General features: G+C 42.4%; 1 long non-coding RNA gene across 1 annotated transcript; it reads right to left on the bottom strand.

The window, feature by feature from the left end:
• Nucleotides 1-315: 315 nt before the first annotated feature.
• On the bottom strand, nt 316-14,255 carry LOC123478170 (uncharacterized). The gene is made up of 3 exons (XR_006653307.3): nt 14,159-14,255; nt 13,701-13,864; nt 316-600 (listed from the first exon to the last, which is right to left on the bottom strand). It is a non-coding gene; the product is annotated as an uncharacterized lncRNA (long non-coding RNA).
• Nucleotides 14,256-15,911: the final 1,656 nt, after the last annotated feature.

Raw genomic sequence — 15,911 nt, 5'->3', positions numbered from 1 at the left:
TTCATGATGTTCTGCACTCTGCTTTTTTCTTAACAATATTTCTTAAAGGTTGTTCCTTTTCAGTATACAGAGTTTCTTCATACTTTTGTCACAGCTGTGTTATATTCTATTTAATGTCTATTCTGTGGTTTATTGAATCAGTCTTCCTGCTGAATATTCAACTTATTTCAACACTCTTACTATTGTCCACAAAGGAATATTCTTTTAAAATTTTGTAAATGTTAGGTCGGAGTCGCTCAAGAAACTGGACGGATGCAGCGAGCTAAGGAGAGCATGGTTTATTAGTGGGAATAAGAGGGAAAGTGGAGCCAAGCAAGGGAGGTTGGGACTTCTGGGGGAAAATGGAGCCAACCAAGGGAGGTTGGGACTCGATCAGTTGTTCTTAAATCAAAGTTTTTAAGCACAAAAACCTGCAGTTGGGGTATCAGAGTCTGATTGGCTAGAGCTGGTTGCTGGGTGAAAGCTGCATCCTGTTTTGTCAAATAGGCCGGCCCCAGACCCTAATCTTCATCTGTTTCTCCTGGGTAGGGTCTGCAGGCAGCTTCCCATGGTGCCATTTTCTCACCTGGTGATTTTCATTCCTCTTAGGCCTGCCCAGATCTAACAGTAAATATATAAATAGATAGATACAGTTATATATAATGACAAGTATATATAGTCATTGTGAATTTTGAGTGAGGCTATATATAGGACACACAAGTAGAATTACTCAAAAAAGCACAATATATATGCATTTGCAATTTTGAGAAACCTTCCTAAATTGTCCTTAATCTCCCACTATCAAATGAAGTATTTGCTTGAAAAGTGCCTGTTTTCCCTAAGCCTCACTAATACCAATGTGTCATTGAACTTCGGAATTTTTGCCGATTGAATCAATTATTTTAAAAGTATGTTTCAGTAAATATATAATTTATATTTTAACTAATTTTAGTGACAGAGAATAACCTTTTGATATATTTAGATCACTTTTATTTCTTTAGCTATATGATCTCTGTTCATGTCTTTTGACTATTTTTCTACTGAGTTGGGTTCTTTATATTATCTAGAAGTTCTAATATAGTAGGCAGATAACTCTTTAAATGTGATAATATTTTCACCAATTTCTCTTTTGTCTTTTGACCCTCTAAATGGTCTGCCCATAAAACAAAGTGTTCATTTTTATTTACTTTGATTTTTCAATCTTTTCTTTTATGGTCTCCAGATTTGTGTCATACTTACAAAGGCTTTCTCCACACCAAGATTCTAGAGGTATTCAGTATTTTTTTTTGTAGAATGTTTAAGGTTTCTCTTTAAACATTCAATTCTTTATTATTTTTCAGATGGCTGACCAGTTGTCCCCACATCACTTATTAAATAGGCCCCTTTTTCCTTATGTACATGAAATGCCATGTCATATACTAAACTACTATATGTATTTGGGTCTAGTGTGTTCCATTGGTTTATATGTCTGGTTCACTACGTGAACCAGTGCCATATGTTTTAATTAGTAAAACTTTACACTATATCTTAACATCTAGTAGGATTAGTTCTTCCCCACCTCCCCCCACTCCCACAATTGCTCTTCTTTAGAAGGCTTCCTTGGCTAGTTTATTTAGTGCTGCACAAGTACTTTAGAAAGAGGGTACCTGTCTTCATCCTCTCTTACCATCCAAAACATTTCCATCCTGGCTTGTCTTATCACAGCCCTGAAATCCCTCCACTAGATAAAATGAATCAGAACCCCAGGAGCATCAGACAATGGTCTGTCGCCTTGTCCTGTGAACAGGGACAGCCAGTACATCTAAGGTCTCCGTTTTCTCCTCCACAGAACACGGACAAAGATAAGAAGGTTTGCATAGATGTTCCCTACGATTCCTCCCAGTTTTAAAGTTTTCTGGTTTAATGTCAGATCTCATGTTGGGAGTCTTAATTACCAGTGTGCCTATTTCTCATTAAAGCATCAGTGAAAATTTTAGCTGTTTTGTGGGCTTTTTGTTAGAAACAACTGGAATTTTTTGAATCATATTTTCAGAGAAGATGAAAAAACAACTCGTTTCTTTAATGAATCAACATTAAAATAATAGAACTTCTTGTAAGTCACATTTTCTAAACAATCTACCTTTTCTAGGTGCAATCTACCAGCAAAAAATTGGCATACAGAAAGTGTCAATAAAAACTAAAAACTTCAGAAGGTCTGCTTCTATTTTTGTTTTTGCTTTTTTCTCCTTTTCATCATTTCTGTGAATTGCTAGCTGACCAAACATTGTAAGATCAAAGACTTTCAATGTAATTTTCTCACACCTGACTGAGTGGCTGTTGAGCACATTGATTACACATCACCGCTGAGTAACTGGGACAATACTCCGCTCTAAATTGCATGTCATGGATGTGGGTGAAAAAAAGGAACCGATAAAAATTTTAGTTGGCTGCATTTCTCTGGAAAGTACATTGTTTTTTAAAAATCTTGCCAATGATTTGGCATAATTCCCATTCGTGCCAACAGAGTACCATGGCAATTAAATGTTTGATGGCTTCTGATCAACCACCTGATCTATGAACCACCTAGATCCATGAACTAAGAAGCTGAAAAAAGCCCCTCTCTGGCATCTTCAATTTTATTCATGACTGTTTAATTTACAGACGTACCCTCTCCCTTTTCCTCAATGGCTGTATGTTAGATGGACTCTGTTAGAATGTGGAATATAAAGCACAAAACCATAGAGAACCGTTTATTTTCAGCATAGCATTTTTATGCTTTCTGCAGACTGGTGTCTTATATATATAATATGCCTCCTGCACAAAACTGAAGCATTCTTAGCCTGACTTTACCTACATGAAAATCTCATCTCAGCTTTTACAAAATTCGTGTGGAAAATCATAGAGCTAAGATGGAAGGATCTGCATTTATTTCAGTAAGTCAGAAGTTACTTAGGCATTAATCCTAATGAGAGCTGCATACAAATCCCTGGACATCAAAATATTCTTGACTGGCTTGACTTTTAATTTAGGAGTTTACTAGAGCCTGCAGCTATCCCGCTGGAGTCTGTGATAGTGTCAGATCCCATAAACGAAGCATGGAGGACGTGATTAGCCGCCCGGGGAGAATGCCAGAGGATGCTCTGGGGACACGGTATTCTGTACGCAAGGTAGCCTTCATTTCTGTGAGCCAGCACTACATCAGTGCCTGTAATCGTGCTAGATGCACTGCAGTGCAGTCTCGAGTTCTTGCTATCAGCTCCCTGCACTTCCTTACAAAGTTCTTTTCTCTATCACGTACAGGATAACTGCAAGGACAACAAGCTATAGCTGCCAAATCAAATTTCCCAGCAAGCAGAGATGGCCTGGTACCCTGCCACAAGCCAGGCTTTCCTTGAACCTCCTTCCCGGTTGGTAAGAGAGGCTAAAGAGAGAATGGGCGACACGCAGAGGAGACAGCAGAGCTGACCCCTCCAACACTTCAGGTCCAATGGTCACATGACAGGAATAACTGGAGAAAAGAATATTAGAATACGACCATCTTCTACTTCCTTTCATCTCTTCACAAGATTCTATTGTGGGATGAAGATGTTTAGGAGTGCCACCCTGCCATTACCCAGGCACTTCCACCACTCTGGGTGAGTTATTGTAGGCAGGACATCTAATCAATGGCGACTGCTTTCTCTTGCTAGTCGGTGGAGGTGGGATTATACTCAGGAGCCTAAGAGACACTAGCTGCGATCATCATCATTTTCATCATCTTATAAGCCCCCATATATCAAGCCCATGCACAACGAATTCTTCACAGCAAACCCATGTCTGAGAAGTGTTAGTTTGCCCTTTTTACAGAAGTAAGCACTGAAGCTGAAAGATGTTTTGTGCAAGGTTGCTCAATTGCAAGCAGGAGAGCCCACAGGCAAACCTATGCCCAAATGACTCCCAGCACAGAAAGTGGGGTGGTAACATTAGACATGCCTCTGTCGCAGCTGAGTTCTCAGAGGCAATAGAAGTGCCAAGTACTGTGCAAATTCCCACCTAAAATTCTAGAGCACCAATAAATGCAGGGAATGCTAAGAAAGTATAAAACCAGTTCTGTCAGCATTAGTCTACCTCACGCCTCAAGGGCTTAAAGAGTGAAGACAGGAGAGAAAATACTTCCTTTAGAGAGAATTGTTGGGCTACCACGGCATCTCTCCTCCCCTTTCCTTGGGAATGAGGGTTAAGATGTGCCTCCATTACCTGAAGTCCAATGAGAGGAACTTCATGGGGACACCAGAAATCTTGGCATGTGTCCCCTCCACTTTGAACAGTAAAAACTTGCCCTGGCCAGGTGGCTCAGTTCATCGCAGCATCATCCCATACACCAAAAGGTTAGGTTCCTGGTCAGAGCGCATACAAGAGGCAACCTATCAGTGTTTCTCTCTCTCACTTCCTCTCCCTCTAAATTCAATAAAACATATCCGCAAGTGAGGATCTAAAAAAATAGAAAAGAAAGCAAAAGAAAAACTTATCTCTACCAGATAAAACTAAAGGAGAAAGATGGCAGTTTGAAGAGAGGGTGCTGTATAGGGCATGAACCGCAGGAAAAAGGTTGGTTTTTCTGGAGCCTAGGTGTGGGCTTTACTACAGGGAACAAACCTGTGACATTTTTGAAAGAAAATTGATGCTACGTTACTTGAAAGGACAAAGGGCTCAATAGGTAGAGGGGGTCTGTGTAGTGCAACACTCCGAGGGCCCCCGCGTGCAAGGGATGTGTTCCTTCCACCTACGAGCCCACATGCTGGGAGCCACAGGGAAGAGCCGCAGCTGGAGGGCAGAAAGAACAGCAGCCCCACACGCATGGAATCCAGAGGGACCCATCTCCAGATTGCAACTACACGGGTCGCATACAGCAGCCCCTGTCCTTCTAACGCGCCACCTGGCTGGGCCAGCTGGGGGGGAAGTCAGAGGCAGCTGCTTTAGAGGGGGAAAGAAATACATCAACAGCAGCATGAGGCTGACCACAGCCATCTCTCCCACTGCAGGCTGACAAGGTTGATGCAGGCTTACGCTCGGTAAATGAATTTGAAATAAATTGCACTTATTTTGTATTTCTACACAACAATCGACTACATGGGAATTATGTGATTTTTAGACCAAACTGGACTTTTAGTGTTAAAATAAGGGAATTATTGATTTACCTAAAAATAACTTAAAAACTGTAAAACCTGCTTGAAATGTCCTGCAGGCACCAGGGAGGGGGAAGAGACACAGAGGCTGTACAACAGGCATGTCGAAAACAAGGAAAAGTGATGTATGCCTTTCAGACCCTCTGAGTCCAGCCCCTTCGGTGTGGCGCTTACACACACACAAGGCTGCCTTGTGGGCGGTAGGAGCCGCCTTCTTCTCTGGCCTCCTCTTTTGGGGGAGTTAACTTTCTAAAGGTCTGCCGCTTCCCACAGGCCGTGCACTGTTTGCCCTGCAGTCCTCCCTCACCCTGTCTGTGCATATTTGGCAGTCCTCCCCCACCCCACCTCTCCCTACTAGAAAATAGAGACTCCCCGGCTTACACACCCAGGGAGCTTACAACCTGGTACGTTGTGATCGATGTCACAACCCTCCTTTTGCATTTCTCGGTCCTGCCCTAGTTCTACATTTTCACTTCTACCTTTTAAACCCACCTTTTGGTGCCTTATCCTGTGACTACTTCAGAACATGCCAGAGAACTCATTAGGTCTGAGTACTTGGAGATCCCCCGAAGCAATTATTTCTGGAGCACTACTCCTTACAAGCGGCGGAGGCCCGGGGTAGGAAGCAATTTGTCTATCAGGAGCATTTACACAGATGGGCTTCTGCCGCAGCAAGGGAACAAGCAGGGAGCAGCAGCAGGCTGGGAAAGTGAACACTCCTCGTGATGAAGTGCATACGGATTCAATCTGGACTTCAGTGTGCATTTTGCATTTTTAAAAATATGGAATGCAGTAGAAGCTTATAGGTTCAAAATTGTGTGTGTAGGCATAAAAAATGTTTGTCAACATTTTGTAATGCTTTTTAATTTCCAAAAATTGTCATAACAAAGTATAATTTGCATTCTCATTGGAAAATGAAATCCTGTTGCTACCTTAAACCATGTTTTTAATAATATTTCATGTACTATGCCCATACTCATTACATGATGTTAAGTGGGAAGAAAAAGAGTACAAAACTGTACACGCAGTGCGCATGTGTGGTGCATCTAGCCATGTCCAGCTGAAGGACTTCAAACTTGAGTCAGACACCCTCAGCGTATACTTGTGACTCACAAACCCACGAGGCGCCCAGGGTCCTCCCCTGAGCTACTAGGTCCCAGAGCGCACTGCCAGTGCCCCACCCCCGCCATATTTCCTCAGGTGTCGCCTGGGAGGGTACATCACTGGGCTTCCAACTGTGTTGGGGCTTTCTCTGCCATCCAGCGCCCAGCCTGTCTGCACCTAGGACAGGCTGAAAGTGCCTATTAGTTACCACCTTCCATCCTATCAATTTGCACAACTACTCTAGTAGCTGTGTGAATAATCCAGCTCTCTCGCCCCTCCAGTGAGACAACTCCGACACACACGTTCCTGAGTCTGAACTCCTGTGTTATCGCATCACCACCCAGCGCGTTACCCACAAAGCTGACAGGCTTGATAATGTGGCCACCACTGGGGTGTCACAAGATTACCCCAAAGGTTGTACCTAATCATCTCCGGACATACGACTGTGCAAACCCACACTCAGACAGTTGTTAACAGAAACGGTTCTAGAAGCAGATCCTTATAGGATTCTGGAATTGGAGAGTGGGAAACTGTGGGGTTAGCTGTGGCATCTTCATTGTGAAGACTCTCAACTCCGGTGAATCGGGATGGCAGTAAGTAGAAGAGGACGCACTAGTTTATGCGCTAGTCATCAAATCTGAGAGACTGTGAGGTTTAAGCAATCCCACTTCTAACAGTCTACCCTGAAGACACAGCTTCCCCAGTAGGAAAATACATACACACCAGTTTTGCAGCATTGTTTGTAATTGCAAAATATTGGAAACAACCTAAATGCCCATTCCTAAGAAAGTAATTACATAATCTGTGTGTGGGAGGTAGAATAATGCCTGTATAGATGTTGACGTGAACAAAACTGACTCCATCTTTGTGTCCTTGTTTTTGGTTTTCCATGAAGAGAACTCTGACCTACTGCTCTCAGCCAGCACCGGAGCCTCAGAGTTAATGATTAGCTGTGTCCTGTAAGAGGACACAGTGTAACCATAAAGATTCCTATCCATAAACGACCAGAAGAGCACAGCAGTCAAGATAAAAATCAAACTAGGTATTGGTGTCAATTCTAAGCAGTTATCCATCACAAGACCACCACGAGGTATGGTTCCTGGCTCATACCGCATTCTTTGTCCCTCTTCTTGTCAGTCATTAGTAGCCCAGCTGTACTGTAAAAGATTCACTGTAACAACTGTCTGGCAGCAGAGTACATTCTACAGGGAGTGCTGGGTGGTCTGTCCGCTCCAACCAAATCTTCCTGTAAATAAATTACCCTACAATAAATTCTGTTATGATTTTTTTTTAAAGAAAAAGAAAAGAAAAGAACTGTGAGGCTTGTTGATTAGATGGTTATTGTTAAATTTCATTGATACACTAAAGGAAAAATATTGAGCAGCTCAAGTCAGCCAATCAGAGCTCACTGTGAAAACATAAGGATGGCCTCCATGATAAGCTTTAGAGACACTTAAATCTCTCCCCTGAAAGATCAACTCCTGCATATCAAGCCCAGACCCTGAATGTGAGCTTATCCATTACCAAGAAAGACTTAACTCAGAATCCCAGCAAGTCTAGAGAAGGCTCTAGATACAGAAAGAGTGGGGTTCAGAAAACTGGGACAAGTGCATCTGCTTAGATGCACTTGAGAAACTTGAACCCCAGGTTCCCTTAACCCCTCTGGTATGGCAGAAACTGTCCTATGCCCCTGCTAAGAGAGCAGCCTTCTCTTGTCTACAGATCATGCAAATCTTCACCTATGGCAGATGTCTCACAACATATTTCTTGCCTCCTCAAGATTGGCCTCCACCTCCTCTGATTGCTCCAAGCAAATAGCTGGGGTCAAGTTTCAGCATGATCAGATGCAGGTCCCTGCTGTTGGAGGAAAGGGATTATTCGTGAAAAGAATTGCAGGACCCAGCTACTATGTATTGGCAGGAATAAGACAACATGCGGGGAATGGATCTTGATGGTAAGGAACCAAAGAAGGTGAAATATAGTATTGGGTAAAGGAAATTTTGGGGCGGGTACTCTCCTGGGACCCAGGATTGAACAGCTGGAAAAGACACCTGTAAATGGTTCTAATGCCTCGCTGGAATAGCTACTTAAAGCCAGGGGGTAGAAATGATGATGATAGAATGCCAGACATCCTTGGCAGAATATTGAGGAAGGAGTCCAAGGTTCACAAAAGTGGATGAGCTAGAATGTGTATATTATATATAACATCAGAGGACCCCCAGTCCGTTTATGCTCCCCAGGAGGCCATAGAATACTCCTTTCACTAAAGAAATAAGAATGTGCTACTGAGGAGTACAAGCATTATTTAAAATGTCAGCGCTCGCTGTTCTCTTTGAACCAAGATTTATGATAGGGATTATGCCACACGACTGAGCTCCCTCATATCAATGGAGATAATTGGATTCTGGAATTACAGAAGCCAGGTAGAAACACTTAACTAGCCAAGGCAAGGTAGACATAATAGCTGATAGGGAACTCAAGAGTTGGAAAATTTTAGTTTCAAGGAATAGTTAATAAGCCTAGTAGTTACTGCATGTAAAAAGCTATTGTTTCGAGAACTGCAGGTACAGCGCACCCTGACTCCAGGAGACCACAAGCGATTGACCTTTGTGCTCCAGAAGAGACCATAGGCAATCAAGGTGGTATCGGAGCCTTTGTGTTCCAGGGAGAAACGGTCCACCGCCCAGGATACAGATAAAGGAAATCACCCAGAACACAGGACACAGAACGCACATAAAGAAAATGACCGGTCAGCAGTTGAAAGGATGTTAAGGAAATTGCTGGAATGCAGCTTTTATCTGATTAACCTCTTTCCTGAATTCCAAATGCCTTACCTACAGTTTTTTTCCCTTGAATTCCAAAACCTTTCCTTACACTTTTGCCCTCTTATAAAAAGGCTGGCTTGAAAGGTAATGTAAGATGGTCTGTTAGGGTACAAAGCCACCATCTTCACAGATCACCAGCCATCTGAATAAAGTGCCCACAAAGATTCAATCCCTGTCTCTGCTTATTGGGTGTGGCAGATGACAGGCAGCATGCACACCGGCTTTTCCGGTTTCATAACCGTGACAGTAACAAGGTTAAAATGATTCCAGGGAACCCCAATCCACAAAGATCTGTGGCAATAGCAAATGGGTTACAGTGTTCCTTGAAGTGAGGGAGTTTTCAGATCTGAGCTAATTTTCAGATCCAAAGCCCGCTGCTTGAAGAAGAGTCTGTAGAAGGATGCTGTGACACCATAGCAAGGATAAACAGTAGCAAACTCCCCCATCTTTCTCTAAAGGGACTTATGGCTATTTATTAGAATGAATAAATTCTAATTCCAGACTACTAATAAATCCAGACTGTGAGTAAATTCCAGACTGTTTGAGGACAGTTGACTACAGGGTCTCAGCTGACACTGTGAGGCTATGAGGAAACTTAAAACACCATTCATTATGGTGCCCCTGTCAGAAGGGGAGTCTACAGAGGCAGAGCATTAAATGAAGGTCTGAACCAAGCCCTCCTTATAGGACATGAACCCTCTTGCGGTCATTTTCCTAGTTCCTGAGTGCATCAATATGGTAGATACAATTGGCAGCTGCCCTGACACTGACCTTGGTTCTTTCTATGGATTGAGGACCCCAGTGTCAAGACAGGCAACATGTAAGTCTCTGAATCTGCCCCTTCCCCCATCCAAGACAGTAAATCAAGGGAACTCTACATCCTGGAAGGAATGGCAGATCAGTGTCACCCTCAAAGGCTTAAAGGATGCATGATTGTGATCGCCAACAAATCCCCCTTTAATTTACCCGTCTAGTTCCTAAAAATCCCACTTGGGTCCTAGAAAATGATAGTGTGCCACAGTAAACTCAACTAAATGATAGCCTTAGTCACTGCAGCAGTGCTGAATGAGGTATCTTGACGAGAAGAAATTAACTCAGCCTCTGGAAGACAGCCATAGATTTGGAGAAAGAGTTCTATTTAATTTGCTACAAGAGAGAATTTCAAAAGTAGTTTGCATCTACTGGAATTGGACAACAGCACATGTTCATGGTCTTGCCCCCAAACTATGTTAATTCTCTTGCTTCCTGTAACAATACAGTCCAAAAGGACCTTGATCACCTGCGCATTTTCCAGAATGTCGTCTTAATCCACTATATGGTTGACATTGTGTTAATCACACCTGGGGGAGCAGGAAGTGCTCTGAATGCCCTGACAGAACAGGTGCAGCAGGAGGCAGATTCAGTGGCCTGAACATTGGAAATACTTTTAGGGCCCCAAAGTCTGAGGCATGCCAGGATATGCTGTCCAAGGTGAAAGACAAGTTAGCAGTACTTTCATTTCTATCACTAAGAAAAGGCACAGCACTTGATTACCTTATTTGGCTTTTGGAAACAATATACACCATACTTGGGAATACTGCACCAACCCTTTTATTATATGACTCAGAAGACTGTCATTTTCAAGTGAAGCCCAGGGCAAGAGAAGGTTCTGCACCGGGTCCGTGCTATAGTACTGGCACCCCTGCCACTTGGGATATATTACCAGGCAGATCCCACGGGGCTATGTCCCATGGTAGAGTCTCTGGCAAGCCCCATAAAGATTCACAGTGCTGACCACTTGGATCCTGAAACAAGACGAAAGAACTTCACAGCAGATAACTACTCGCTCTTCAAAAACTAGCTTCTAGCATGTTTCTGGGCCTTCAGAGAAACTGGATTCCTAACCGTGGTGTGTCGAGTATGAATGTAACCCACACTACCTGTCTGAAGCTGGGTGTTGTCTAAGTCTCCAAATCATAAGTTCAGGTGGGTAAAGTCACTGTCCATCATATGAAGAAAACAGTATCTTAAGGATTGGACTCCGGCAGGTCCTTATCAGCTGAACTAGACATCCTGGCTCCTGGGTGGATGGAAATATAGTGAAGGACAAAGAGACCATAACCTAAAGCTATGACGGCCTCCCAGTATTTTTACTGTTAACGCTAAGAGACCAACAGACAAAAGAGTTGTTACACCAGCAGGAGTAATTGATTCTCATGAGGAGCTAGAAGTTCTTCTACATAATAAGGACAAGGTTATATTTGGAAATCAACAGGGTATCTGTTGATTTTTTTTTCTTTTTTAGAATTAGTAACCCTGGACAGGTAGCTCAGTTGGTTAGAGCATCATCCCAATACACCAAGGTTGCAGGTTTGGTCCCCAGTCACAGCTGATGCAAGAAGCAGCCAATGAATGCATAAATAAATGGAACAAATTGATGTCAAATTGATCTCTCTCTCTCTCTCTCTCTCTCTCTCTCTCTTCAATAAATAAGATTTATTTTTTAAAAGTGTGTGGCTGCCCACCACTTTGAAGAATCAATGAGAGGATGGAATGAACTTCAGGGAGTGCCGCATGAGTAGGGTCTCATGCGGGTCTGAGTAGGAGAGGGGTGGACTGTAGCGGCTGTTGCCAGGGCCCTCCCACACAACCTCTACTTCACCAGTGCAGTGCCTAAAGCTGCCTTCCCACTGTTCAATGGCTGTCTCCGGTGGCCACAGTCTGTTTCGCTGTCTGCACAGATGGCAGGTCAGAGGTGTCCGAGAATTCACCACCACCACCACCCCTCCCAGAGCAGCATTCAGCCAGTGACTGAAGGGAATTTGGGTATAAATGCCACAGCTCCTTTCACCTGAAGAGGATTAACTGAGGTACATGTTCTACACAGCTCCCTGGAGCTCATCAGTGAGTTCCAGTTATCCCCAACCTCAAGAAAATGCAACTGTGTATATCATTTTAGGGTCCATAGATTGTGGACTCTAAACATATGTTTTTTTCAAATGTTTTGCCTATATTAAGAGCAAGGAACTACTAGGTCCTTGCTAACTTCAATTTCAATTTATTTCTCAATACGAGTTTTTCAAATTTAAAACATGTTCACACAAGTAGAAATAACTCAAACTTTGTGGATTAGAATACCACTTATTTACAGCAGTAACAAAACTAAATTATTTTTGTGTATACATACATAAATACACACATACATACATAAAATCGATATCTGAACTTAATAAGTATTAAATCTATTCACAATTGTTAAAAATTACTAACCTGGAGGTCAAAAAAGCAATTCCAGCTTCAATTAAGTTCAACTACATGAGAGCTGATTCTGGTCAAGAATGAAGACCATATTATAGTAGACCACCACTGGGCACTGGGAATTTGCTCTCTTGTGGAATTCCTCATAAATAAATACATAATATGGCCTGAGAAGAGTAATAAAAGGGTAGCTGGGATAGCCACTGCCCTTCAAGACAGCCAAGGAAATGTTTCTTAGCTGCTTATTTCATTTCTCCAGAACATACCAGGAAATAGCTCCAAGGCACAGGATGAGCTTCTTTGAAATCCTGCCTGTTTACATCCTAAGATAAGGAAAAGACTAGAAAAGAACAAGTAAACCTTTAAAACTTTTCACTATATTCCAGGTTAAGTTCCTTCCTTAGAGCTGTCTGAAACCATTTAACAAAGAAGTAGGTAAGGAGAGAAAAATTGAAAATATTATGTTCAGCACTACAAAGTAAAATTAAATTTAGTGCAGCTTAACTTACCACAGTTCACAGTAACCACGACAGATGTTGCTGTGTTGTTACTGTAACAACAAAAAGGTGTTTCTGAAATAAACTGCTGGTCACATATCAAGTATTAGTTTGAAGCATATGAAATTGCCCACGTTTGGCCATTTTTTTTAACCAAACAAATGAAAGTTTCATATGATTCAATCGAATATTTTCTCTCCCACTTGTAGAACTACAAAGCACGTGTAACTATAATCTTTTGTCATAATACTGATCTGAAAAACCACGTGCAAAAAAACAGTCAGTACTTTATAATCCCATCTTGATGCGTATAGTAAACTAACAGGAGGAAGAAGGGCTCAACAGAAGGCTACGCTCAGTTCTCAACTATGTTTATTTTTTTGTGGTCAAAGACCCAAGTACTCATTGGAGTGAGTCACATAGTATAAACAGTCAGAAAACTTGAGTTAAAAATGAACTTTTTCCCCCCCAAACTACTTCTCGACCTGGTCCAAAGCATCATAGTTGAACAGGAGTGGAAGGAGAAATTATACTCTGGGAAATTCCTCGAATGGCATTGCCTTCACAATTTTTCAAGTAATACGTTAGAATAATAGTTGTTGAGATTATGATGCAAAGTTGGGGGTGGAAGGAAGGCACCTGGATAAGCCCAATCCTTGAGGCCTGTTTTCTTCGCTTGCTCTCCCACTAACCAGTCACCACACACCAACCAAACCTGCTAGCTCAGCTCCAGCCCCGGAGTCTCTCTAACTGCAGTTAAAATGTGGCTTCACCTCTGTCTGAAAACTTTTTAGAAAGAAGGTAATGTGGATCCTTGATCTTAGAAGATCTTTTAGGAGTATTTTAAGGGGTTTACCACTTATTTCTTCCTTCTTGAAACATTTTCTTCTCTTGGAAACCTGACATCAACTCACCTGATACTCCTTCTACCTCTCTTGCTCTTTTTAAATTCTCAGAGCAGCTTCTCCGTCACTATCCAGCTTCTGAATGTTGAGTTTCTTCAGGGCTTGGTCTGGGGACTTCCTCTTTTTCTCTTCTCTGTCCTTGATACCCTCCACTTTCGTGGCATAAATAATATCTGTATGACGACAATTTCCAGATTTATATCTCTTCTGAGATCCAGATCCGTACATCAACTAACTGCCTTCTTGACATTTCCTCTTGGCTATGTCTTCCCTCCCAAGTAAAAATCAGAAGCCGAACTCAATTTTTCTCCCAAAATTCATCTTTATTCTATATCCTTCATCTCAATAAACAGCACTTCAATCTCACAGTTGCCAAAATCACCCATGATTACTCCTCTATTAAACCCACCCAACCACCAGTAAGTCTTGTCAATTCAACGCACAATATGTGTCTCAAATTCACCTACCTCTTCCAATGTCCATTCCCGTTTTCTGACCATGCCACCATCACCTCTCACCTCTTCTACTGCAACAGCACTACCTCACGAATTTGTTCTCCACAAAGCTGAGAAAAGCGAAGTGTCAAAGCTACAAACCAGAGAAATCAATGCCGATGTTGAAAACACTTAAGAGCTCTTAGGCTATAACCCATGACTTGCAGGATTTTGACTTGGTCTCTGTCGTTCTTTCCAGCCTTATCTTGGGGCGCTCTCCTCCACTCTTGGTCCACCCCTGCCACACTGGGCATCTGACCTGCTGTTTGTCACCTCCAACACTTCCCCCACTATTCTGCCCAGCTAATATCTTAGGCTTCTGCCTCAATGTCGCTTCCAGGAAGGATTTTTCCTCATCTCCTCTTTTATTCTTCCTCATAGTAACCTATATTTTCCTTTAAAACACTTAACACAATTTTATTTATACTTCTAGGTATTTAGTGTCTTTCTCTCCCACTAGTCTATAGTGCCTGAGGGCAGGCATCTATTTTGCTCAGCCATACACCCCAAATCTAACAGAGTGCATAAAATGTAACTATTGTTTGATAGATATTTGGAATAACTGAAACAACTCAACATTAGTAACACAACAGCTGTGTTAGAAAATAAAAATATCCAATTCTTGTCCTTGCCTGAAACCGTATCAATTCAGTTCGATGTCACAGTTTCCTTTTGCTGATCAGATGCTCTGTTTGGTCCTTAGAAATAATGAATTTTGTTTCAAGGATTTGAAAGATTTCTAGGAAAGAGAAAGTTAGTAGAATTGTGCAGCTGGGAGAAGGGAGTACTGGGGGGGGGGGGGCAGACTGCAGTCAAGAATGTGCACAGGACAAGGCTGCAGTGGAAGCAGAAGCCCTTCTTTCCAGCAGCTCCAGAGAAGCTCCAAACTTGGAATTAGAGTGGGAAGGAGGCAGAAATCAGTTGATCAATCAAGAGACTGTCTAAGAGCAGCTGCACCAACCAGCCCCACCCCCAAACACTTGCCTCCACTCCCACGTTGCACAGTGACTGGCAGCAGGAGCATTTTCCCCCAGACTGAAATCAAAGAACCACTCTCTAAACAAATTGGACAGTATGCCTGGAAAGGACGGGGCTCCTAGCCAGGATGTGATGCCACAGAATTAGCTGCTTCTTATTTAATCAGCCAGGAGAGAGGCCAGCTTGACTACAGACTTCCTGCTCACACACTCCAGCTGACACACACACACACCCACATACTGTACAGTCACAGTCAGCCTTCCAGTTGAGGAGAGAGCTCTGTGGGGTAAACTACCCTGCACAGCACGCCCGCTACCTGGATTCCTCCATTGAATCCTTTATTCAGTGTTTATCATGTGCAAAGCACAAGTTATAATGTTTTATACCAGGCATTGTATAAATATTCCTGGAATCAGTAAACAGATTAATAAAAGATAAAATAAATGCCTCAAGAAACTGTTGCCTAGTAAAAGGCTTATAATTATCATGCTCCTAAAACTTCCTGTTGCAGTTGACAAAACAAAAATTTTCTTTAGCATTGCATGTTCACTACCTGCTCCTCCCCATGGTTTCAGAAATATCTCTCCCTCCTCATTTGTCTGCTTCTTTTTCATTTCATTCTCTGATCCTGCTTCCTCTTTCTCTACATCAACTATTAAAATTCCTCCAAAGCAGAGAATCTCTCTCTCCCCTTCCCCTCCCCCCTCTCCTTCTCCCTCTCTCTCTCTCTCCACCCTCCTCATCCATT

This window comes from Desmodus rotundus, chromosome 3 (assembly GCF_022682495.2).
Source record: "Desmodus rotundus isolate HL8 chromosome 3, HLdesRot8A.1, whole genome shotgun sequence".
NCBI classification, from domain to species: Eukaryota; Metazoa; Chordata; class Mammalia; order Chiroptera; family Phyllostomidae; genus Desmodus; species Desmodus rotundus.
The sequence above is the reverse complement of the archived record's forward strand: the minus strand, read 5'-3'. Positions and strand labels throughout refer to the sequence as shown.